At 45.4% G+C, this 26478-nt stretch overlaps 1 protein-coding gene across 2 annotated transcripts in view; it reads left to right on the forward strand.

The window, feature by feature from the left end:
• Positions 1-26478, forward strand: part of TLN2 (talin 2) — a 453800-nt gene that overhangs the window by 81542 nt on the left and 345780 nt on the right. For both annotated transcript variants that reach the window (XM_027123203.1, XM_027123204.1), the window contains exon 2: positions 1479-1568. The gene's annotated coding sequence lies outside the window, so the exon portion shown is untranslated. The remainder of the gene's footprint in view (positions 1-1478; positions 1569-26478) is intronic.

Here is a 26478-nt window from a genome sequence, read left to right on the forward strand (position 1 = left end):
GTAGTTTCAAAACAAATGACCTCACTGCCTAAATTCCACTTCATGCAAAAGAAACCCTAACTTTCCCCCTTATAAATAATAATGGACCTTTGGGGAAACAGATACAAATACCCATTTAGCGCGGGTGGGGGCAGATTTGTCACTGCTGAAGGAAACTCCCTGGAAACAGAATATGACTATTGTTACACCAACTTTGTAGTTACTTCCTAAGAGATGGCAATTTAAATTTATCATGACTGACATTCACTTCTTCAAAGTAGGCGAGTAATTACGCTTTGTATAAGCTGACTTAATGGGAGGTACTTTCAGCTTGTTCCAGCAATGTAGGGGAATTTCAGAATTCTCTAGCTGAAGAGTTGAGTCTTATTTCATCTCTGCTCTTTCATGGATGAGTTGATGGAAGACATGCAAGGTTAGGTGTGATCTGCCCAAGGTTGCATTGATTTGTCAGGGTCACCTGGAACTAGAACCCCAGGGGAAGAGGTAACTATTTACATGATTATGGCTTAAATATATAATTAGATGATGATTCATTAAAAAAAAAAATAACCAGAAGGGTCATTTTCTAAAGACTCAGCATTTTGATCATTCATTTCATTTTAACAAAATGACCAATGACAAGTGTTAGCCCCCCATATCTTTGAAATGTACCACTTCTTGTGGTCTCCAGGCATTTCCCTGGAGGGTTCTGGTCTCTTGGGTCTGTAAACCTGATGTATGGAGAAGGTGCTTTTGTTTTGGTTCTGTGCTGTTTATATCTCATAAATTCAGAATTTTTAGGTCTTGAGGTTTTCCTCCACAGTTTTTAGATTTTTCTTCTTGTACTCAAATCTGAACAGTCCTGAGGTTTTTCTTTCTCTCTTTTTCTTTTGTCTTTGAAGAAAACCAGGAGTTTCAGTTTGGCTCTTCAAAGTCCTTGGGGATTAAAGAGAGAGAACTAGGGGAACGATTAAGAGTTGTCTCTTCTCCTCTGTTAAGAGCCAGAACGAATAAGAACAACATTTATTTAGAACCTGAGTTTCTTGAAGGAAGGTAATTTACAGGTAAACTTAAGCTCTTTATAGACTTGATTCTGACATTCCCTTCCTGGACTCGCCATCACATGCTGCTGATTTTGGACAAGGCCTGTCTCTTCTGAGTCTTGGCTTTTCTCATCTGTAAAGGGAGGGGTTGGGCCTGATTATCTCCAAGGGAGCTTTGCAGCCGTATGTCTGGACTCCACACTGGGGGATTTGCAGAGAGGCTGTTCTGGAGCTGCTGCTGGTGACATGGTGCTTCTCCCGACATTGTGGGCAGAAGAGTTGCCATCTGTGTCAATGCTCAGTTCTCTGAGACCACTGGCTCCGCGTGGCGTTTTCCTTTTCTGCTCTCTTTAGAATCTGAAGCCCGTCGGTGTCATTCAACACTGGGACAGTGTGGCTTCCCCACTAACGTGGCCGCCTGTACTGACTCGTGTCATTTGTCTCTTTTCTTGCCAGCGTGCTGCTGCAGGGTAACATCTGGACTGGGCTCCTGGACCCTTGGATGTTCGGCTGCCCGCAAGTTCCTGGATCGACTTGGCGAAAACGGTGAGTAATCTCCATGTTTCAACTTTGGAATCCGAGGGCTGGAGGGCTAGTGGCTAGGGAACAGAGTCTAGCTGATGGACCACCTCCCTCTGCAGACCTCCTCTGGCACGCCCACCTTCAGGAGCCTTAGAGATGGCAGCTGTGACTCCAGACACAGCCTTTCTGCCCCAACGGTCATACGGTCGGGGGCCTTCTGAATCTGCCTCCTGAGAGCTGCTTTGTAGAGCCCAACTTACCAGTCTTGATTCTCTATCCCTGCTGGCCTACAGGCCGAGACTCTTTTTCTTTTTTTGCGGTACGTGGGCCTCTCACTGTTGTGGCCTCTCCCGTTGCGGAGCACAGGCTCTGGACGCGCAGGCCCAGCGGCCATGGCCCATGGTCCTAGCCGCTCCGCTGCATGTGGGATCTTCCCGGACCGGGGCACGAACCCGTGTCCCCTGCATCGGCAGGCGGACTCTCAACCACTGCGCCACCAGGGAAGCCCCCGAGACTCTTTATGGTGGCAAGTGCAGGTGCTGATCCTTGCAGCTGACATCCTCTTCCCCAGGGCCTCCTCATCCATCACACCTGAGCCTCACACCGCCCCTGGTGCGAACCCCTTTTATTTTTTATTTATTTTTTTGGCTGTACCACATAGCTTGCGGGATATTCCCTGACCAGGGATTGAACCTGGGCCACCACGGTGAAAGCCCAGAATCCTAACCACTAGGCAACCGGGGAAGTCTGCAAACCCCTTTTGGAGAGGCCTCCTCTGACCACCTCGTTAGAGACTCCTTCCCCCTATCCCCAAGTGTTCTGTCTCTTCCTCTCTCAGGCCCTTGCTTGCACCTTTCTTTGCACTTAACACAGGACAGACCTCTTCAGTCACTCGGTAGACCACCCATTCATCCGTTCATTCGTTCAACAAATATTGATTAACTACCGTGTGCCGGTGGCTAAGGTTGGCACAGTCTGTGCTCTCATGGAACTTCCATGAAGAAAGAAAAAGACCAAGTGAAAACCTAAGTAAATGATCACAGTCCTGTCTGGGTAGACGGCTTTGTTCTAAATACTCTCAAGCACTGGCCCCTGGGGATCTAGTTAAACTGCAGACCCCGATGGGGTAGGTCTGGGTGGAGCCTGCGAGCCTGTGCTTCTGTCAAGGTCCAGGTGATGCCGAAGCTGCTGGTTTGTAGCTCACACTTGGAGAAGTAAGGTCTAAGGATCCTGATGCCCCTGAGACTTGTCCTCGAGTGTGACTCTTGGCGAACTGCCTGAGGTGTGTGCCTGTAAAGCCCCCAGAGACCCGGCGGGAGTTTGTCTGGTGGGTCCGTCTCCCTCAGCTGTGTGAGGCTGAGTGGTTTGAAATACGAGCCCTACCAGAGAGTATGGGAGCCTGTTACCCTCCCCAGTGTCTGTGAGCTCGTACCTTGTTATTGTGTGTTGCGGTGTTGTCGATGAAATCCTCCCTTAAATACGATGTTTTTCAGATTCTTGAGGTGGAATCCCGTGAGGTCTCTGCAGTGTGCCTGTTTTGACGTCAGCATTTCTGAAAACACTGAGGCTGTTTCTTGTTTTTAAGAGCAGACTGCCTCAGCTGGGCTAATGTGGCACTTTAAGTGGGTTGTTGAGAAGTGAGACTATATTGGAAGCGGAGAACTGACCACAGAAAGAGCAGGCAGAGCGAGGGTTCGAGGGGCTGGCAGGGGGGCTTAGGGCACTGATGCCAAAGGGGGCGTCTTGAGTCCAGCTGGTGAATTGGCCCCTGGGGTGTTCTCTCGAGATGCCGGTGTGGTGTTGCTGGCGCAGCACTGCTGTACTGCCGCAGTCAAGCCTTTCAGAAGTCATGTTTAGTTTTTACAAGGAGCCAGATTGATTCTCCACTAGTTAATAGTTCTAGTGGCCATTGATGGAGCACTTACGACATACTAGGTTTTGGGCAAAGCACTTGGCACATGACCCGGTGCCTTTAACCTTCCCGATGGCTCACGAGGCAGGTAGTCACCTTTTTACAGAGGACAAGATTGAGGTCAGGGGTGACCAACTTGCCCGGGGTCACACAGCAAGTAGGCTCAGGATCCGGCCTGGTCTGTCAGCCCTTGGGCAGGGCCTTTTCTCCTCTTGCTTTTACCACCTGGATCATGACTAGAGAGAGGATTTTACTGCTGGTGGCAAGAGTGGTTTGCTGATAATTTGTGTTACTTTTTTTCCGTCTTGCCCTCATCATACCCCCGGGTATGGCGCGTCCCTGTGTGTCAGCTTCTGTAGCACTTTCTTCCCTTGAGTTAGAGGAGGAGCTTGGCCAATGTGGGGCAGAAATGAACAGGGAAGAGAAGGGTACATTTTGGAGGCTGACGTTTCGCCCCACCCTCGCTAGCTTCTGCCAACCTCCCTGGGGACAGGTCTCTAGGGAGCCTGCAATGGCTGCCTGTGACCCCGAGAGTCAGGGCTACACCTTAGTCCTTGACGGCTCACAGCTGGAGGCAGAAGGTGAGGAGTCAGGTTGATGGCATTGTTTTTGAAGACCATTTTCTGGCCACTTTATGGGATTCCTGTATCTGACCATTTCCAAATAACCTTGTTCTGCTCAGGGTTATTTTGTGTACTCTGTATCAGATACACAATTCTAGAGCTTTATGGGTTTTAAGTTTTGAACTAGGTTCCTTGATTTTGGTTTCATATATATGCTGAGTGCGTGTATATACTGAGCTACTCACCAGATGCAGAATTAAGTTGAATCCATGTAACTAGGCTTCCGAGGCAAGGTGTGCACTCTGATTCTCACGTTTTAGGCAACGCAGGAACCGTACTATTAGGCGTGTGTTGCAAACTCAGTGTTACTAAGTCCGTGCGCATCCCTACCCACGGGAGTGGTAGGGTGGGCCCACCCATGTAAACATGGAATTGGATCTTAAAAGCAGCGCCTTTTCACTTCTTTAGGCTTTTGCATCCAGAGTTAAGGATTTGGAGCTGGTGGGAACTGGATTCACCTCCCAGATCCATAGTGAGTAAACTTGTGCCCGTATATGTTTACCTGGGCCTCAGTTTCTCATACAGGCACCAATGTCTAGTGGGTTCTGTTTTCTGGGCCTGATTCCTCAACAGTGAAAGGAAGGAGGTGAGTTTTACTTGGTTTTAGATATGATGTTCTTGGAGCACTGCGTACTCATCCTGGCCATGTGGTCTTCAAGGACTGGCTGAAGTGCCCCTTTCCCCCTGTGTCTGGCTGCATTCCCTCCAGTTGAGCTCTTTGCCCATGTCTGAAGCCAATTTCTTGGTCTGTAGAAATGAGCCCCTTGAGGACAGGGATTATGCTTCATCCAGCCTGTATCCGGGGGCCCAGCGCTCAGCCTTGGGCTCAGTAAACATTTGTTAAATGAACCCAACAGTGTAATTTCCTTCTTCCATTGGCTTATCTAAAGCCAGTGTATCAGAAGAGCAGTGACTTAAGTACTGCTGATGAATCCCTGAGCAAACAGGGTGGTGGTAACAGTGGTCAAATGGGTCTCTGGTAATTATAGGCCTTCACAGGTAAACAGAACGGTAGGTGTTCCCTTGCCTTTTGTGAACTTCAGAAGGCCTCCTCTCTGGGGTCTCCAATTGTTTTTAGTAATGGGAGAGAGCAAATGGGGTGGAAGAGGTTGAATGTGTGTCTAAAAAAAGTACTTTTCTGTAACAGCTTTTGTTTGTAAAGTAAAAGTATATTTTCAAGAGATACGTTACAAAACTAACTTGCAACCTGTTGATATTAAAGAAGAAAAGGAAACGATTTATTAGAAGGGAAGAGAGTAGCTTCCCCCACAGAGTCTTTGCCAAAGTGTCCAGCCTTTTGGGCCTGTGTTTCATGCTGTAGGGTTACCAGACTTGGGACTGTCTCCCCTCGCTGTGAATTTTTTTTTTTTAAAGTACATCTGGTACAATGTGACAAATTTTAGGATGCCAGGGGATGGAGATGCAGGCCCCTCCCCGCTTCAAATGCAGGGATAAACAGTATTCGGATACTCTGATTTGCCATCCTTGTTTCTTGCCTCTGCTTCAATGCAGGAGTCTGTCAATCCCTGTCATTCAAAATATCCCAGCCTTAGAGCCACTATTGCTCACAGGGCACTTGGGGTTGGGGGACACAGAAGGATTTTGCCTGCAGCCTATGGCCGAGTGCCCCTACCCAGCAAACCGGGATGTTCTAATCCATTGTATTACCTTGTCTGAAATTGTGGGTCCACGGTGACATCCGATCCCAACCCTTTTCCTCATTTGGGACCCTCAGAGGCATGTTTCTCTTTATTAAAAAAAGAAAAGCCTGAAAAGCAAGGTTTCTAATTAAAGGAATGACTGACTGGGGATTTGGTAGTTTTTACACCTTTTTCCTCCTCACAGAGAGCTCTTACCTGGTTTAAGAACGGTAAAGGATACTGTTGACATCGTTTAGTTTTTGTGAGAAGGGACAATATTTTCAAGGTGGTAGCAGGACTGTCTATAACGTACTCATGACCCTTTGTGTGTGAGAAAGCATATTTTTTAAAAACAAAATGAATATCGTGTAATAATGTTCTGTGTAATGTATTTTAAAAACTAACATTGTGGACATTGATCCCCTGCTAAAAAGAAATCTATTCCATATGGAAAGACTGCATATTATTTCTTTCTGTTAACTTTTCATGGAAAAAGTATGTAACAGTTAAGTTGTGTGACCTTTCATCCTCCTGTTGCTGGCTGGGCTTCTTACCCTCCCTCTCCCCAGTTTTTTTCTTTTGGGTAATATCGCAATGAGCATTTTTGTAACATTTATTTATAGACCATATGGGCGCTTCTGTAGAATTTTGAGGTCAAAAGATATGCACCCTTACAAATTCACCTTTATTTATTTACTTATTTATTTGAACCCCGGAAGCTGGCAGTTTATTTTAAACAAAGTAAGATATGGAGTCACAAGTCCCAGTCCTGCCTCAAACAATTTGTACTGGACTTTCCTGGGCACCATATGTCTTTCAAGTAAATGAGCTTCTGAGGCAACAGAGAAGCAATAGAGAAAACCAAGCATAAAAATTCACCTTTAAAAAGATGATATACTTAGGTTCCCAATGACCTAAGGTCTGTCACTAGTACAGAATGTTGTTAATCTTAAATTTTTGTCATTTTGAAAGCTAAATATATAGAAGACTCCAAAAAAATATGGCCCTGGCAGGTCTGGGAGTTCATAGGGCTTCAAACAAAGTCTAACTAGCAGGGGTTGCCAGGATGCCCTCTCTGGTTCTGTGTTTCAGCCTTCGAGGCCTCGTCTCTGGACTTACCCTGTCCTCTCCGTGGGCTCCTTTTCTCTGCATCCCTCCCGTTCTTGATTAGACCCAGTGGTGCCGAGTGTTGATAGATACTCAGGAGCGTGTGTTCAAGCACGTGGGTGAGGGAAGTTGTGGGTCAGGCTGGAGGTGGCTTCTTGCTGCCCAGGCAGCTGTGGCCTCACTTCCTTCTCCAGTTCCCCACCTCTGTTCCTGCTCAGGGGGAAGCTCCTTGGCACACTTACTGTCGATGGCCATGCCAGGCTGTCTGCAGCCGGGGTCTCCCAGGCACCCAGAATTGCTCTGTGACATTTCAGGGGCACATTTCTCCAATGCAGTCATGGTTCCTCTTTGTCATTCAGCAGGCGTCTGTGGCGGATCTTGTATTTAACAGGAGTGTGGATGATGACAGGATGATAAAAGGCTGATAAAATTCCCTGTAGGTGAGCTTTGCTGGTCTTCCCACCCAAGAACAGGCTTCTTTCCTTTTGTATAGCAGCCGGCACCCTGTCTGGCTGATTCCTGCACCCTGGTGCTTAGGACAGACTCCCTTTTGGGCCAGAACCATTTCCAGTACAAGTCCCTGGTACCTAAATACTCTTTGTTTTAGAGGTGATGCTCTCTATCTCTGGATAGCTCTCCTGGGCAGCCCACCTGGTGGGCTTCAGTTTTGAGTAGATGCAACGAAGATCGTCAAAAGGAATGACAGCTCTTTTCTCCTGGGTCTGTCTTGGTTGGCTTTGACTGCTTGCCCCTGGAACTGCACTTGCACGGGGCACACACACTCTCCAGCTGTTGATAGAAGGAAGAAGTGGAAGCTCCAAATAGTCTCTGCCCCCAAACCTACCATCTTAACAGCCACGAGGTTCGGCATGGGCTTTACGAGCGAGACTGAATCATAGTTAGGACAGTAGCTGTTTTCCCCAGATGTTTTTTTCAATGGAAATATTTCAGTGGTAAACAAAATACCCTCAGACGTCCTCCTGAGAGCAGAGACAGTCAGTTAAGTAGCTCCCATGATGTAGCTGGAGCGCATCACTGAACCCACTTGGCAGTGTGTCCTTTGGCCAGCTGCATGGCTCCCAGGAGATGCAAGGGCAGTTGCATGGGGAAGATGTTAGGGAGGAGGGCAGGGGGTGATCCTTGTGCAGCAGCTGAATTTCCAGGGCTGGGTTTGGGCTTTGCTGCCTTGAGGTCCCAATCCACCTGCTGCTGCTGGGACTTGCAGTGGTGAGCATGACTCAGAAATCTGGAAGGGGTCCGTGACTTCACTCCTGGATCAGAGGCAGCGCGAAAGCCCTCCGGGGTGGGTGTGGCTGCTGGAGGAGCGTCCGCGGATGAAGTGGATGCGATGTGGATGCTGGTGTTCTGGGTCCCTGGGGTTTGCCAGTTACTTAGGAACTTGGGAGACGTTTTTATTACTAAAAAAAGAAAGAGCTGTGGTGGCAAAGTACTGTCCAAAACAAGGGCAGATGACACTAAATGAGTTCAGTCTGACATGGAGGTCGTTGGTTTTGTGAATTACTTACCTTTAGAGATCTCATGGTCCAGGGCCAAGCTTTTTCCAGGGGTGCCCCAGGGGCTTCTAGGAGTTTAAGAGGTGGACTGTAGGCTCCACTAATCCCACTTCTCAGAAAGGATGAAAACCCACTCATTTCCAGATGAGGGAAATAAGGTCTGAATTAGTTTTATATTGCCGCTGACACAGATGACTGCAAACACAGTGACTTAAAATACCATAAATCTGTTTTATCTTATGATTCTGTAGATGAGAAGCCTGATATGAGTCTCAAGGAGCTAGCATCAAGGGCTCTGTTCCTTCTGGGGGCTCTAGAGGAGAATCCATCTCTTTGCCTTTTCCAGGTTCTAGAGGCCACCCGCTTTCCTTGGCTGGTTTCCTCCATCTTCAAATTCAGCTACATTGTAACTCCCTCTGACCACAGCTGGGAAAGGTTCTCTGCTTTTAAGGACCCACCTGGATAATCTAGGCAAACTCTCTATCTCAGGTTTCTGAAATTAATCCCATATGCAAAGTTCATTTTGCCATGTAATGTAGCATATGCATAGGTTCTGGAGATGAGGACATAGACAACTTTGGGTACCATTATTCTGTCTACACACAGGTCAGACGAGTGTGGTAATTTATCATGTTTGCATGGAGGTTAGTGGCACAAGTCAGCCCAAGGATCCACGTTTCCCGACTGGTCAGGGCCCAAGTCTTTTCCGTCCCGCTGTTGGCCACATTGCATTATGCCTGACAGAGGTTGAGTGGTCTCTGTCACAGGCTGTACTCTTCACTGCAGGCAGTCTGTCCCTGGATAAGAGGCGGTGGGCATGAGGAGCACAGAGGAGCCACCCTTTCCTATGGGGAAATGGGGCAGCAGCATGGGAGCAAGGGGTGGGTGGCTGCGCTCTCCATGTTACCTTTGTGGGTAGGAGTTCGTGGTGACTCTTAATCCCGTTGTATTGGTAGTCTGTTCTTGTCAAGGCTTCTGTGCCAAGGAACAGAGACACAGGTAAGGTGGCTGAAATGAAGCGGGTGCGGTCTGTGGAGCTGTTCAATACAGCTCCGCCAACCTTTCTTGAGGACTTGGTGTGTACCTGAGAGGTACCCACCAATGCACTCGTCCATGCTCTGAGAAGCAGCTCTGGGATGTTTCTGTCCAGTGCCACCACATTCCTCCTTATCATAGACCGGATCTGCTCTTCTGTCCACACTTCCTATGGAGACCTCATACCTGAAGCTTCCCTCTGTTCTGCTCAGCGCCTCACAGCTTCCTGGCTCAGTCTGTGTGTCTCAATTTCTGATTCCTGGGGGATGAATCTGAATGGCTGAGCTCGGCCAGGTGTTGACTTGGAGGTGGAAGAGGGGGCACGGTCACCTGGGTCTGTGGGTGAGCAGATGGTGACAGGTGAGTTTACTATGCAGTGGGGGCCTTGCCTTATTCAGCCGATGTTATTGTGGAAATGCTTTGCAAGTTGAATTTGAATTCATTTTAAAAGACTTTATTTTAAAGTAATCTCAGACATAGAGAAAAGTTGCCAGAATACAAAGAACTCCTATATAGCCTAAGCTTAATTCATCAATTATGAATATTTTGCCACGTTTGCTTTATCGTTCTCCATTGCGTATTATCTTTTTCGAACCGTTTGGAAGTTACACACATCATGCCACTTGACCCCTAAATAGCTTCAGCATGTCTTTCCTAAGAACAAGGACATTCCTCTTTGTAATTACAGTTCAATTAGTAAAAACAGGACAAACGACATTGACTTACTATTATTGAATATACAATTCATACCCAAATTTTGCCACTTATGACAATAACGTCCTGTACAGCCATTCTTCCCCTGACCTAGAATTCCATCCAGGATCACACACATTTTATTCAGTTGTCACGTCTCTGTCATCCCCTTTAACTGGGAATGGTCCCTCTGCCTTTTTTCTTTGTCTCTGATGACATTGCCTTATACTCTTAAAATATGTCCGTTACATCCTAGCAATTTGGATTTGTACGATAATTCCTTACTAGGAGATTCCTCATGATTGGATGAGTTTCTGTCAGAATGCTTAAAAATGATGTTTTGCATCTTTCTGGGTGTATCACATCAGGAAGTGCATGATGTCATTTTGTCCCCACACTGGTGACCTTAGCTTTGACCCTTTGGTTAATGTGGCGTTGAGCTTGTATAACTTAATCTACGTGTCACAGAGGAGGTGAGCATTTAGAGAGGACCGCCTCCTCCTTTAAAGTTACGTCTGGTTTGCAAGTGCTTTTTGTACGTGGGACTTTCCTGAAGCGGGCACCCTTGTTCTCTTCAGGGTGTGCTCCTGAATGTAGGTGGGAGGGCTGATGTCCTCAGAGCCCACAGAGAGGAACAACTTGCCTGAGGTAGGAACAGAGCATCATCTCTGCCCTTGCGGCAAGAGTAAGGTCTGCCCTGGAGACAGAAGTACAAGAGCCTGTGAACACTGAGGTCCCTTTGACTACATCTGGCTGTCCTGGCTGCCTCCTAGTTATCTAGGAGCAGAAAAGATGGATGAAGATGTGGAGAAATCTCTTCTCTGCATGTGCTTGACAGTTCTCTAAACGCAAAAGATGATTGTCCAGGCTGCTGTCACTGCATTTCTCTTCTGACAATCTCTTCTCTTCTGACATTGGGCTGCCTGGGTTTGGTCGGCTTGCATGATGTTTGCATATCGGGCCTGAAAGCTCCCGGACTGATTATGGGATTCCTAAGACCTAGGTGGTTGCTCCTGGACCATTATGGGATGATGGGATTCCTTGTAGATGTGATGCTCAAGACTCAGGAGGTTGCCATATGGGAAAGATGTGCTGTTTAGAGCTCTGGACATTTTCAGTTTGATTGTGGCCAGTATTACCTTGATTTAAGCTTCTCAAACTTCTACTTTATGAACTGTTTCATATTGGACATTTGACCTTGCTGACCCCTAGAGCTGTTGTTCCCACTTCTTATTAGGAAGCAAACAACATGACCACATGCAATCTATTTTAGGGACAGTAAAATGAAATAAAAAATAGGGGAAAGGTACTTTTAAAAATGGAATAAAATACATGATCACAAATACTCATGAGTAACAGTACATCTTGACTCTCCTACCTAGTATGCTGCTAAAATTTGGGGGGAACATATACAGGGGTATGACACAGCCCCTGACCTCAAGGATATGGCCTTTCTTTTAAAGGGAGTGTTATAAAGATTAAACTGATTTGTGGATTCATTTTTTTTCTCAAATAGTGTTTTGATTTGTTCTGGGTAGTTGTAATGCCTGAACTTATTTGTGGGGTTATCTCTGCATGACTTGGGACACATTTGTCCATGTCATCAGAGGTATTGTGACGGCAGGCCTTCACCACGTCCCAGAGACAGCTGGCTGGAAAAATAAATATGTCTGGCCATATATTCCCAGAGGTTGTGCTTATGCCTGAATTTAAGTAAAAATGATAGGCAGCCTTAGGACAACTAGATTTGGAGACATTCCATCTTCCCCAAAAGAATGTTAATAATGTAATTCCTTATCCTGTGCCTTGGTATCAGCAAAAACTTCTTAGAGTTGTGTATGTTCTTAAGTTTTAAAGACACTGATGGATGTCATTTGCTTTTCTACCTATGGAATTTTTGCTTGAGGAAGGGGCTTTGGCCAGGTACGCATCACCTTTTTCACACTGAGTCCTCTGCGGCTAATACTGAAATGCTAGATAAATGTGGTCCGGTGGTGGTCGTGTTGGGGAATAGGTGTTGGGGAGAGTATGGGAAGGGAAGCTGAGGTTGATGGACGAGGGCTAAGATGTCCAGGAAATGTGAAGAATAAGGTTTTGAGAAGAGCTAGAACGAATGAAAACTAAGATGCTGGAAAAGCAGTGGTGCCTCATTTACTTTGGTGTCTTCCAGGAAGGAGGAATTCAGTATGAGCAAGTTAGCTAAATAATTGACGTTTCCCCCAGTTACAGGCGAAACGATTCTGCTTTTCTTGCAAATGTCTGAAGTACATTATAAACTTTCCCTCTTAAGAAGTAGTAGATAAGTATCATAATTTTATCTTTTTCCCCTTGTGACTCGGACTTCTGTGCTGACTTGAAATACTAGCTACTCTACAGCCTGTTAGGGTACGTGGGTTGTTCCCCTCTCTCTGATACGTCGTCTCTCATTTGACCACCTGCCTCAGGAACCCCTGTCTCTGCGCTGTTCTGATAGTAACATGGCTTCAGGCGGGACTGAAAGGACCCAGGATGTACCCAGTAACCAAGGTTGTATCAGTAGATTCTGGCTCCTAGGAACTGCTCTCTTCCGTGACCTCAAGCACATGGGCTTAGCGATGGTTGTTGAGTTTCTGCTTGGAGGCTTTTTCTCATTGCCCAGGGTTGATGGATGGCTGTTCTGTTCCTGGGTCCTAACTTACAGAGGCATGATGATATGGAGAGGCCAAGGCCATTGAAAGATGATTTTTGTTACGAAAATTTCCTAAGAGGGACCACGCCACATAGGAGGCCTCAGGGTGGTCAGGAGGCAGAAGACAGGAGGGAGGAGAAAGCCTTGGCCAGAGCCTTTATTGGGGTTTCCACGGGAAAAGCAAGGCAGGGCAGAGTGAACAGTTTCAAACTGGCTAGTTTGAATAATCCTGGTGGGCTTTGGGCAATAGGGGTGGTCTCTAGGTTCCTGGAACCTGGCCCCCTTGGTGTGTGAGAGTTGGATAAAGGAAGTGACGGGGGCGGATATAGACTGTGGATTGGTTGGCTTGTATATGAGCCAAGCTCCTGGCTGAGACTTCGCTGTCTTCTAAGAAGTGGCTGGCCCTGGGAGGGGTGGTCTCCCCTGAGGGTTGTAAAGCCCCAAATGCCAAAGCATCAATAATATGGAAAAGAGGAAAATAGTTAATGGAGTTGACCCTGCGATGACGGATGCCACGTAGACAAGTCCAGAATCTAAGACAACACAGTGATAACAGTGGCCTTGTAATAGATGGGTCGCGGCTGCCAACTGCCCGACTTCTAGATGGATGTCAGGTTACTTTAGGGTGATTACCACCCTTGGCTTTAACCCTGTAGTGCTTGGAGCTTTATGACACTGGGAGCCTCACTTCTCCTTTCTGCTAGAAAGTGGGGTCTTCATCATCAGTTGAGAGTGTATCCTGTGTTCTTGTTCAGGAATGTACTTCAAGGCCGATGAAGCATCATTTCATGAGGGGGAAATAAATAACCAGACTCTGAGAACTGGGGTAGGGGAAAGCTGTGTTGGTGGGGATCTTACTTCATTTAAAAAATTTATTTATTTTCGGCCACGTTGGATCAAAGCGCATAGGCTTTCTCTAGTTGCGGCGAGCGGGGGTTACTCTTCGTTGCGGTGCACAGGCTTCTCATTGTCGTGGCTTCTTTTTGTTTCAGAGCACAGGCTCTAGGCATGTGGGCTTCAGTAGTTGTGGCTTGCGTGCTCGGTAGTTGTGGCTCGCGGGCTCTAGAGTGCAGGCTCAGTAGTTGTGGCCCATGGGCTCAGTTGCTCTACCACATGTGGGATTTTCCCGGACCAGGGCTCGAACCCCTGTCCCCTGCACTGGCAGGCATATTCTTAACCACTGCACCACCAGGGAAGTCCCATCTCTGTTTTAAAAGTAATTAATTCTTCAGTATATAACTCTCCTTTTGTAATTTTTTCCAAACATTTTCCTCCATTGCTTCCAGAAATTCTAAATTGTGAAATTTCCAAAAATTGTGAAATTCATAAATGAAAATGTGCAAATAAGGTTTTATTTATTTATTTATATTTTTATTTATTTATTTATTTTGCTGTACGCGGGCCTCTCAGTGTTGCGGCCTCTCCCGTTGCGGAGCACAGGCTCCGGACGCGCAGACTCAGCGGCCATGGCTCACGGGCCCAGCCGCTCCGCGGCATGTGGGATCTTCCCGGACCGGGGCACGAACCCGTGTCCCCTGCATTGGCAGGCGGACTCTCAACCACTGCACCACCAGGGAAGCCCAGGTTTTATTTTGCATTGATCTATCCCAAATAATTCCTTCTGTTATGGTGGAATTGTTGTAATCATAGAGAACTTTGTCAGTTCTGCAGTCTGTGATGACCCTTGGCAGGTGATCTGAGGTGGTGCTTTGGAAAGTGCAATAGCCCAGCATGATGTTGTGGCCACCTTCTAACTGTGTTACATTGGAGCACTCAGAGTGCTGGTGCAGCCTTCCTGTTGGTCTGGAAGAAGGATTGGAAATCTGGAAATAACTCCTTGCATTTGCCTGTGTGTTCCCTTCTGCCTTCTTTGGAACACTAGGTTAGGATGTTTGTAGCTGGAGAGCCAGTTAATGGGTATAACTCACGATCTGGGAAGTCTGGTTCCTGAGCAGCTGTTGGCCAGCTGCAGCGCTGGTAGCTCAGCAGACGGTAAACTCTCATCTGAGAATCTTCAACTGTGACAGAAACGGCAGAGCCACGCTGCCTGACACTCGTCACCCAGATCTGGGTTCAAATGTTGCGTCACCATCTAATGGCTGCGTGAGTGCAGGCCAGTTAGAAAGCTCCTGAGTTTCATTTTCCTCATCTGTAAAATGCTGGTAACCCACCCACCTGGTAGGGTTGCTGTGAGAAGGGCACTAAACAAGGTAATGCAGGTGAAGCATCTGTCCCCACGCCTGGCTCATAATAATTGTGCAATAAGTTACTGTCTTCCCATCCTCCCTTGGTATTTTTTATTTTTTTAAAAACAAGTATAGGATGAATTTGAGCATGTTATTGTCAGGAGTGAATCTGTTCTAAGCTTACCTTACAAAAATTTCTCCCAAATCTACACAGCGTCGCCCCTCTTACTCTCCCAGGTAATAAGCTGGTCCATCACAAGGTGGGCCAAGTCTAATGCAAGGAAACAGCACTGAAGCTCCTTGTCTACAAGAAGAGAGCATGCTGGTGAGGAAGGCTGTTTTTAGATCTGTCTAAATTAGCCCTCCCCACCCCCGTCAGGGTGATGCTGCCATTCCTTTATTGCCAGGAAGACAAATGGTAGGAGGCCAGAGGAAAGCAGACCAGCCAGTAGGTGTCACGTGCACTTTTATCCTCAGTGCTTTTAGCATCTTCAGTTATCCCAGGGGTCCTGAGACCCCTGAGCTGGTGTGTTCCCTCAGAGTTGGGGTGGGCGTGGCTGGGGGGGTTGCCCGGCCCTGGAGCCTTCATTCGGGGCTGACCCTCCCTAGGGCTCAGGTCCCAGGCTCTTGGCAAAATTGAATTACAGCCTCTGCTTATGGCTGGACCTCAGCTGGCAGGGTCTTGGGGGTTTTAAACAAAAGCATGAGCCTCTCCAGAAGTGGATTAGGGAGATGTCCATTCAAGCAGGGGATTTGTACATGTTAATTCTCAGAGCAGATATCTGACTGTGAAAAGGACCTTGTGACCTGATTTAGAAAAAAGGCTGCACTTTGTTAACCTTTATTCCCGTAAGAAGGAAAAATCATTACATGGCAGAGGTTCAGGCTCCATAGGAGATTTTCTGGATGATTCTCCATTTTAAGAGTCATGCTTCCACAGATAGGATAAAATTCTCAGGAACTTCTGACTGTCCCCACTGCATATTCTTTTTGTTGGGGGGAAAAAATCCATATTTCTTTCCTATCCTAGGCTTTTGTCCCTTCCTTCCCAGTCCTAGCAGATAAGAATTAAACAACTTTTTTAAAGGAAGAGGAAAAAAGACAAACATTGGAAAAGACATTGCCCTGTGTCCCACTGCTCCCCATCCCCCCACCCCCATGCTTATTCAATACAGGTACGTGGTGAGTAGATTCTGAGCAGATTCGCAGAAAGTCAGGTGCACGAGTGATGTGGGCCCCTGACATTCAGGCAGCTCAGCTCCTCCTCTGAGCCTGCCTCAGATGCCGCTCCCTCCTGACGCCTTCCCCAGTCACCCCACCCCCAGCTGAGCCCTCCTCTCTCTCTGTTCCTGTAAGGCTGTTGACATCTATTTCCAAGAAGGCAATATGGGGTAAAGGAGGGCGCAGCCACATGGAATTGGAAGACCTGAGTCCAGACGCGGGCTTCACCACCTCCCAGCCGCGACTCTGAGCTTCTGAGCCTGAACTTCCTTCACTGCACTTGAGTTACACTGTGCCGGCTCATCTCCCAGCTAGAAAACGGAAGTCCTGGAGGACAGGATGTTGTTCATCCTGTTATTTCCAGTCATTTATTTAGTCATCCATTTCTTTATACAGTTACCCTCTTAGGACCCAAGAATAGAGAGATGAACTTGGTGCATGTGGCACGTGGTAGGAACTACAAACTGCTCCTTCCCCCGCCCCTTCTTTTTCCTTGAGTGATGTAATCCACGTATAGTTGAGGGAGCTTTGGATATTTCTTCCCAGAGCATTAAGTAGAGGGGAGCAGAACGTGGCCTGCTTGTTGACCCTGACAACACCACTTCCTTTTTTTTTTTAATTGCATGAGAGATTCTTTAAATTCTGTAGGGCTTTACAGTTTTCCGAAGTTTCACGCACACGATTCCATATAATCCCGTAATGACCCTCCCCCCAACCTCTGCAGTGCACCTTGCCCCCACCACCACTGGTAACCACTAGTTTGTTCTCTGTGTCCGTGAGTCTACTTTTTTGTTTTATTCACTAGTTTGTTATATTTTTTAGATTCTACATATAAGTGATATCATACAGCATTTGTCTTTTTCTGTCTAACTTACTTCATTAGCATAATGCCCTCCAAGTCTATCTATGTTGCCGCAAATGGCAAAATTTCTTTCCTTTTTATGGCTGAGTAGTATTCCATTGTATATATATATATACCATGTCTTAAAAAATATATATATACACACATTATTTTTCATGTTCTTTTCCTTTATGGCTTATCATGGGATATTGAATATAGTTCCCTATGCTATACAGTACGACCTTGTTGTTTATCCATTCTGTATATAATAGTTTGCATCTGCTAACCCCAAACTCCCAATCCACCTCTCCCCCCAACCCCGGCAACCAGAAGTCTGTTCTTTGTGTCTGTGAGTCTGTTTCTGTTTTGTAGATAAGTTCATTTGTGTCATATTTTAGATTCCACATAGGAGTGATACCATATGGTATTTGTCATTCTCTTTCTGACTTACTTCATTTAATATGATAGTCTCTAGTTGCATCCATGTTGCTGCAAATGGCATTATTTTGTTCTTTTTTATGACTGGGTAGTATTCCATTGTGTATATGTACCACATCTTTCTTATCCATTCATCTGTCGATGGACATTTAGGTTGTTTCCACATCTTGGCTTTTGTGAACAGTGCTGCCATAGGGGTGCATGTATCTTTTTGGATTATCGTTTTGTCTGGATATATGTCCAGGAGTGGGATTGCTGGATCATAGGGCAACTCTATTTTTAGTTTTTTGAGGAACCTCCATACTGTTTTCCATAGTGGCTGCACCAGTTTACATTCTCAGCAACAGTGTAGGACGGTTCCCTTTTCTCCACATGCTCTCTAGCATTTGTTATTTTTAGACTATTTAATGATGGCCATTCTGACTGGTGTGAGGTATATACCACATCTTCTTTATTCATTCATCTGTTGATGGACATTTCGGTTGTTTTCAACTTACAATTGTCAAGGTATGGAAGCAGTCTTGGAAATGCCATTCCCATAGGAGGCTTTCCTAAATTTAGTGGTAAAGTGAGACTTCCCAGTTGAAAATTTTCCTGCCCTCTGCCAGGGTAAGCAAGGGTGAGAAGGGGATCAGGGCTTATAACTTTTAATGAGATGAGTACAAATCGGGAGCAAGAGGCTGAATGCATGGAACAGAACTTGAAGTGCCTCCTTAAATAGAAAGTGGACGTAGAGAAGTATGAAATGCTGGGGTTTCAGACAGACGCAGCTCTATCACCTATTCCACTGCAGAGGGTAAACTATTATTACTTTTCCTTTTTCCAGAAGCCATTTTGTGTGTGAAAGCCCTGAAGGACCACATTCCACTTAATCCCTTTTATTACCAAAATTGTACTTTGCAGTGAGGGGGTGTGTGTGGCTGGGGAGCCCTTTCAAGATTGGAGCCTGGAGGCATCGGGCTGGTTAATTGCATGTTTGTCTTTTGGCTTCTTTCCATTCTTTCATCATGGATGACCCCTTATCCATAATTTTTAGGTTTAAAAAAATAAGTCCTTTTCCTCTTTTGTGTGTTTTATGAAGCTAAACAGACGATGATAATGATCTAAGCACTAGCTTTGGAAAGCAATTACAGTGGATGAAAAGGGTCAAGATAGATCCTACCACAGATGTCAGGCCCATGGAGGCTGTGATTCCAGGCATCACCATGGTCAAGTTGACCAGCCTGGCCAGCTTAGCTGGGCCTCCTCTTCCTGACTGACTATCCCTATGGATGTCTTCCACAGTTGCTGGTGTTATCTATGTACAGAGAGAACTGCCCCGTTTCCTGGGGTGAGGTATATGGGAGGCTTACTTCTCAGGTCTACGTGACTGTGGTTCACAAGTCTGGTGGTACCTGAGAACCACATGTACAGCTTAGAGAGAAATTACAGGGAACCCCATCTTCTAAGATTCTGGCTCACTAGGTTTCAGATGAGGATAGGAATTTGCCTTGTTAAAGAGTCCCCTGTGAGTCTGGGATGCTCAGTAAGGACTGAGCATCACTGACCCTCCTCACCCTCACTGCTCGGAGTGGGCCATGGGTCCAGCTGCATCTGCATCACCTGGGAGCTTATTAGAAATGCCTCCTCTCAGGCTCCACCCCACCTTCCAGCATCAGAACCTACTGTTTAACGAGGTCCCCAGGTGATGCGTGTGCATATGAAGGTTTGAGAAGCTCCGCCCCCATATGGTCATGTGATATGATCACTGCTTGATTGTTCCTGGTGATGGAATATTGATTCTATACATTTATGTCTTTAGTTTACCAATGCCTTCCCTCTTGAGGATTGGGCTATGATTTGCATAATCTAATTTTTAAAAATTATGTGAATCACCTCTATGCATTATGACTAAGTTTTAGTTGTTTTGCCTTTTATTATCGAGTACACATACACACACACTAATGTTTCATTTAAATATACTTAACCTGTAAAATGAACTATGTTCTGTAGCCAAAGAAGAAAGATTCTTTGTGCTCTACTTTCATTATTCCTGCCTCTCTTCCCTGTGATGTGAAGCAGCCTCTGGCTGTTCACATGGAGGTGATTTGCTCCTCCTTTGGGCTATGATTTTCCCCTAGTGTCTGACTATTATTGCACTTGCCTCAGTGTGCTGGAATTTTTGTTTACAAAAATGAGACCCTACTTTTTACTTATGCCTGCATCCCCTGTGTCTAGGGCATACCTGATGCATACTAGGGATTCAGTAAAAGTTCATTGGCGGTGTGGCGGGTGAGTGAATGAGTGCGAACGAGGATGGAGGGCTTCTGGTGTACTTGTGAGTGTGGATGGTATTAGTGCCCTTGTGTTTCCTCTGCTGCTCCCTTCCCAGAATATCTGGGCATCAACAGTGAGGGTTACTTTGTTTTCTATTGGAGATCGTAGTACTTGATTCAAGAAGATCAAACCTATGGAGGTGAAAATTAGGCTCCATGGGCGAATCTTTAATTAGGTTGTTAGGATGGCCGTTTAGAACATCTCTGGGTGACTTGTATGCCTATTGGTGTTTTTCTCAGTTCCTTCTGGAAGTGCCGTGCTATGAATTGATGGTTCCTCCTTCCTTAGATGGGAAGAAATCTGTTTCCAGGTCCAGCTGTATCTTTGGGTTGATGACCTTTGCAAATGGTTCCACAGAGTTCTGTCCTTAAGTTGCAGCCACCCAGAACTCAACTAGCCTTGGGTCACTTCGGGATAGCAAGAGCCTCATTACAGTATGATTTTTTTTTCTCCTGAGGATGGTTTTATGCCAAGAGACCCTACAGTCAGCTTAATATAACCTTAAGCTACTCAATTGAGAAGATACATTTATTGTTGAAAATTGTAAGAAAAGGAATGCATCTTGGTATCCTGGTGTCCATATAAGTTCTTCTTTTGGTGATGGCTTGTGGGTTCTTCTCTGTATTCCACAGCACCTGGCCCCTCTCTGCTGATGCCCAAGAACTGATGGCTTGCTATTTGAAACTTGGACGTCCTAAGCTTTGTGTCTTAATTGAGAAATTAAAAGTGTAGAATTTTATACCTGTTGTAAAAGTAAGAATTAGATTTTTGTTTTTAAAGTAAATGCTCTGGTTCTTCTATCTAGCCTGAATTTGCTTTTCTTAATGTCTCTCGTGTACATTTATGATTTTGTTTGCATTTTTTTCTGCACAGTGGAGCAGCCCCTAGCACCACCCACTGACCTGTGAGATTTACGTTGAGAAGACTATGTCTTTGAGGTCATTAAAACAGGCTATTTATTTTTTATACCCTCAGTAACTATTTGAAATTTCTTACAAGCTCGTGCACAAACCCTGCGTGGTTGAGGTGAATGAAAGGCGTCTTTGGCTTTCCAAGGAGCTGGGATAATGAGAAGCGGTAATACTGGGTAAAACTACTGTGAAGGGCTAACTATTGAACATGAAACCAGCAAGCCGTCTCAAACAAGCATCCCCCTTTTATCCAGCTTCATTGTGGAATGAGGTATTTCACATTGTGTAAACTTTTCAGAGAACAGTTTCTTACAATTGAAAGCTCTTGAACTTAATTCATTTAAAACACTCTGGAAATCTATCTAAATATTTCTTGTATTTCTTTGTTTCAAAGAGTGTGCTAGAACAACATTTTTCCTGATAATTCAGAATCATCGTCATTTTATAACTACTGTGGTACACCAGTAAGTGATTTGAGTAGAACTGTTGAATCCTGCAAAGCAGGTCCCCAAACCTCTTGTGCAGTTTTAGTGCTGAATCTTTGAGTCTTTTAAGCTCCCTTGTGGCTAGCGCTCACCTCTCTCACTATCACCATGCCTGTCCTTTCTTGCCTTCTTAGTGGCTACTTACTACCTGGCAGAAGGGCCACTTGGCAAGTTTTTTGGAATTAAGCATATGCAATGGTCAAAATTTTTGAGTTCAGGTAAGAGGGACTTGCTTTCATTAGAAAGTGTGTTGAGTTATTGGATAATGTCTTAATCTGCCTGAAGAAATTTTTTTAGATGTGCTTCTGGGTTGCTGGCTCTATACGGGAGAGCTGGGATGGCCACAACTCTGACCTGTGTCTGAATATATGTCACAGGAATCCAAGATAGGTCCTGGTGTCAAATGATCCCCAACACCTGGTGAGATGTTTTCTGCAGATCTTACTTTCTAAGAGGATTTATTTTTCCCCCTAAAGTTGAGAGTTTCTTATGGATAAATATTCGTTACTGATCCATTAGATTTCAGGAAGAGTAGGGGGAGTATGTGGAGGGCATGAAAGATTGTTAAAAGAAATTTGGCAAAACCGTTCAAGGAATTAATAAACTCTGGAAAGAGCTGTGTAAAGGTTACTGTTAAACAGAGTAGAGATCTGTTGATGGAATATAGTGGACTCTTAAGTCATTGATGATTAAATGACCAGTGAAAGACGGAAAAGATGGGATCTTTGCTGCTAGTACCTGTTAAGACAGAATTACAGACATGCCATGCCGACTTTATGGAAGATTCTAGGAATAACTTGATGACAATATTTTTTCCTGGGCCTACATTTATATTTGCAGTCTGATCTTTCTGCTCCCAGAGACATTATTTTTACTTATTACAAAAAATTGAATAGAGAAATGGCCTGGATATGACTTGAAGCCAGGCTTCCATTTAGCAAACATATTTTGAAATTGAGAAAAAAAAAAAAGGTGATCCAAAAGTGCAAGTCATTAAGTGTAGTTTGCTAAAATTTGCCATTCCTTTAACATTCTTTCCTCAAATTCTTTCAAAATTGCAGTTCAGGTGAGAGTAAGAGGAATGAATGTCCAAATGGATGGTAGCCATTGGTGGTTTCTTCATGTCTAAAGTGAGTGCAGCAGGACTTTCCTGGCTAAAATGGCTCCACAGACCACACCGGGGAACCAAATATTCATTGTCTCTCATGTGCTTAAAAAATAGGGAGGTGCATCGTGCTTGGCCTCCATACCATGAGACAAGAGGACACCTTTGCTGTGGATTTACACAGGGATCCAGTTGGGCAAGGGCAGTCTGACTTGCCTTTGGACTCGTGGTGCTGAAACACAGCCAGGCTCACAGTAGGCAAACCTAAAACGAGGCAAAGGGAGAAAGATTATGTTACACAAAACATGCTTAGAAATGGCTGAGAAAGACCTGGAATTTCTGCTGTGGCTATCCAAAGTTCTCACTTGGAGTTGGGCACAATGTGACATTCCTTCTTGAGGGAGTACTGTTGGGAAAGGAATTTTTGCCTCAGTTGAGTAATGTTGCAGAAGAAAGATAGCATTGTTTCAAGACAGTTCTCACAGGCCATTCTTGGCCATCTTTTCTGAACCTGCAGGCCCTACCATGGTCCATATTTCAACACGATTTTGAACATCAGAATTTGGGAACCTGAGGGGGCTTGCAGTCTTGGCAAAGCACTTCTGTTGCTCATTAATAGTGCCACTGAAAAAGGCATTTTGTGTATGTTTGGAAGTTTAGATACGTTCTGCTTCATTAAAGGTACAATGTGCCATGGGCATGTTAGAGGTCATCCCAGTGAGCAGACTGTGACCTTTTTTAAAAGGCAAAGAGAGACTGGGGTAGGTAAGCCTCCCTCCATGCATTGTTTAAGAAAAGGAGATTTGTCTCTACTCCTTGCTTCCATTTGGCCGAAGGACGTGGGTTGGGCCATCTGTTGGCTTACTCAGGGCTATACAAAGTTCCTTTTGTTCCCCTTCCTCCTGAGCCAGTCACATGTGTCTCTTGGCCTGGGTTTGTCAAACAAGCCTTTGGCTGAGGCCACGGGGAAGGCCGGGGTGGACATCCATGACTGGCCATTGAGAACTTCTGTCAGTTCCGTCCCTGCTAGGCTTGCACAGAAGGGGCCACCCTTCCATGAGGTTGCTTGAATACGACCCTGCGTTTTTGATTGGATCCTTCCAAAATGAAGCTTGTACTTGCATTGCCCTGAGAAAACCTTAATTCCTGGTTAGAGCTTTTCATGATTTGGTCACCCTCTGAATTGTAAGGTCATCTGCTGCAGTTCAGGATATCTAAGTGGCAGAACTGACGGCAAGTCATCCTTGGGAGAGAAAAGACACAGTGAGGGGGATCCGTCCACACTGGTGCGAGTGGACCTCCGGAAGTAGTTGTCTTTTCTTTAATTGCATGTAGTTCTACCAGCAGGATTTTAAAGTGGTAAATGATTTTATGCTGTACCTAATGAAGGCATACTGATCTTTCTGCAGTTATTGTTTTTAAAGGTCTATTTTGAAGAATCTCGTGAATCTGATAACTGGTTTTGGAGAAGTTGATTTCCAAGGTCGATGACTAATAAACGGGCATCATGTCTGTGTAGGATCAAGTAGTAAGACACTAGCTGAAAAACACTGAAGCATAGTTTGGACATAGTAGGGTCAGTGGGATGCAGACAGCATGGCATGCGGTGAGGCTTTGTGGTCTGTTTTGCTCTGTTTATCCTAGGCCTCTCATGGGCCCAGTGGGAGGCCCGGTGACAGGCGGCTCTGCCTTCAAGAATGGGACAGTCTAGGGAATTCCCTGGTGGTCCAGTGTTAGGACTGCACACTCTCACTGCCGAGGGCCTGGGTTCAATCCCTGGTTGGGGAGCTAAGATCCCACAAACCGTGCAGCACAGCCAAAACAAAAACAAAAACAAAAATAGAATGGGATGGTCTAATGCATGGATTGGAAGGCATCATCAGAGCTTTCCTCAGCTGCATGAAGCTTTACAGAATTAGGGGTCTACTCCCCCAGACAAGGCTGTTTACTTCCTTATTTTCTTTTAAAAACAAGCCCTGTTTTTCCTGGAAGACATTGTAGTTTGAATTTTCTAAATTGACAGCTTTTCTTAAGTGCTTTTAGAACATGGAGTTGCCAAAAACAAATGCTAGGATTCCTGGCTTCCTCTTCAGGGGACATAAATTGAGTTTTTAGGCTTTGAAGTTTCTGAGGAAGGTTGTCTTTGTGACATAATGGGAAAAGCAGTGGGTAAGGGGTCAGCCAAGATGGCAAGCCTGTGTCACCGACTGATGCCTGACCTTGGACGAGTCACTCCAGGCTCTGGGCATCAGGTTCATTGCCAGGAACACCGGGCCTGTGATGGCTGGGCTCTCCTGAAATGATGAATGTCAGAAAGGAATCCACTGCACTCTTTACACTAAAGTTCGTTATCACAACTCTATTGATCCGTAAAGACTCATGTTGTGTCATCTGTTGCTTGGCTTCCAGCTCAGCTGGAGGACAAGTGAGAGGGCTGTGATCAACGGCCCTGGATCCAGGTTTGGAGATGGAATTTGGAAACAGGAACACATAGGCAGGCTGTGAGAACTGCCACTTGAAAAATTGCAAGTCAGCGTGAAATATAAAGGCTGGGTGATAAATGGTCTTGGACTCTGCTTTCATGTCACCTCTGTCTCCCTTCCTTATTCTTGGATTCCTGGTAACAACTTTGAGGCTAATCCTTTCATTTTAGGTATCATAAAGCCTAGAGATGGGTTGGAGGAAAACAATTTTGTAAAGCCTGGAAGGTTTTTACTTTATAGCTCTGTGTGCTGTGCTGTCAAATACTACTCTATTAGCAGCCCGCGCTTCCAAGGCCAAGTGCTTTATATACCTCATGGCCTGGCCACGCTTATCCATATTGCCTGGATTTACGTGGCCGGTTTTTGAGCTACAAGAGAGTAAACACACTCCCTCGATAGCCATTTAACATGTCTCATTTATTTCTTTTTTTAATTTCAGAAGTAATGTGTTTACTGTAGATAATCTGTGAGATGTGGAAAAATACAGAGAATAAAAATCACCCACTCAAGAGTGAAACAAATGGGCTGACCCTCCGCAGAATGGACCCTGAATTCTGTGTCTGAGGTGCTAAGATCTGAACTAATGATCCCCAGGCACCTGGGATCAACAAGGACTTACTTAACCCATATCTCGCTGTGGTTTGTATTTATCCTACTCTGAGCTTGAATCCTCCACTTACTGCAACTTTTAGCACTGACTTGTCTACCTAACCCAAATGTGCTTTTATACATTGAGAGACTTCTTAAGTGATTAGTGGATTTATTCACTGGCACCAGCTTCTAAAGCTTCTCAGGCAAGCAATTTTTTTTTTCCCCCCCTGTGGAGTCAAAAGGAAATCAGAGTGCCCGCCTTCCTCCTTAGCTTTTCCCTTCTTGGAAATTCCCGGGCATCCTGGTGGCCATGCGTGTGCCCTTGGCTGTGCTCTGTGGAGCTTCCATTGTATGCTCTGCCTGTTTCTTCTCCTGGCTGTTTTCCAGCTGGGGCCTTTCTAGAAGGATTTTTTCTTGCTCTGAATTTCTTTTCACCTTTTATTGGTTCCTTCTCCTCTATACTGTGAGCTTGTCTGAGGACAAGGAAGGGAAGGAAGCCTCACTTAGCTTCTAGGAGCAGGTGGCCGTCTTGTAGTGGGGCTCACACTACCTCCCCAGTTGTTCACTCTTGACAAACCTCCCTTTAATTCTTAGTTTTCAGCAAGCTGTACAGTATCCAAGACTCTAGAATCTGAATTGGGGAAAAGAGTACCTGGGTTTCAGTTCGACATCTGCCTGTTTTTTGATAATTGCATTTTTGAGCCTTTATTCATCCATCAGTATAACTCATCGTGTGTAAAGCTCGTGAAGAAACTGTGTAGAGTTGTAAATTTGCAGAGATTTTCTGTTTTCCAACTGTTCTTTCTTTCCTGGCACACAAGGTAGTAGCCCTAGGTTTTATGTTTTTGCGTAACTCTGATGGACCCTCAATTAAACAGAAATGGATACCATGTTTACAGATTGGAAGACTTAACCTTAAGATATTCCCTCCCCAAACTGACCTAAAGGTTCAATGCAATCTCAGTCAAAATCCCAGAAGGTTATTTTTTTTTAAAACAATTTTAAGACATCAACAAAAGGATTGTAAAATTTACGTGGAAATACAAAGGCCTTGGAGTAGCCAAAATAACTGGGGTGTGGGGAACATAGCTGGAGGGCTTAACACCATGTAATTTAAAGGTTTAGTATAAAATAGCGTAAATAAAAGACCTTGTGGCATCCTGTA

This window comes from Aethalodelphis obliquidens, unplaced genomic scaffold, assembly GCF_003676395.1.
Source record: "Aethalodelphis obliquidens isolate GAN/ISIS:26980383/991018 unplaced genomic scaffold, ASM367639v1 scaffold26, whole genome shotgun sequence".
Classification (NCBI taxonomy): domain Eukaryota; kingdom Metazoa; phylum Chordata; class Mammalia; order Artiodactyla; family Delphinidae; genus Aethalodelphis; species Aethalodelphis obliquidens.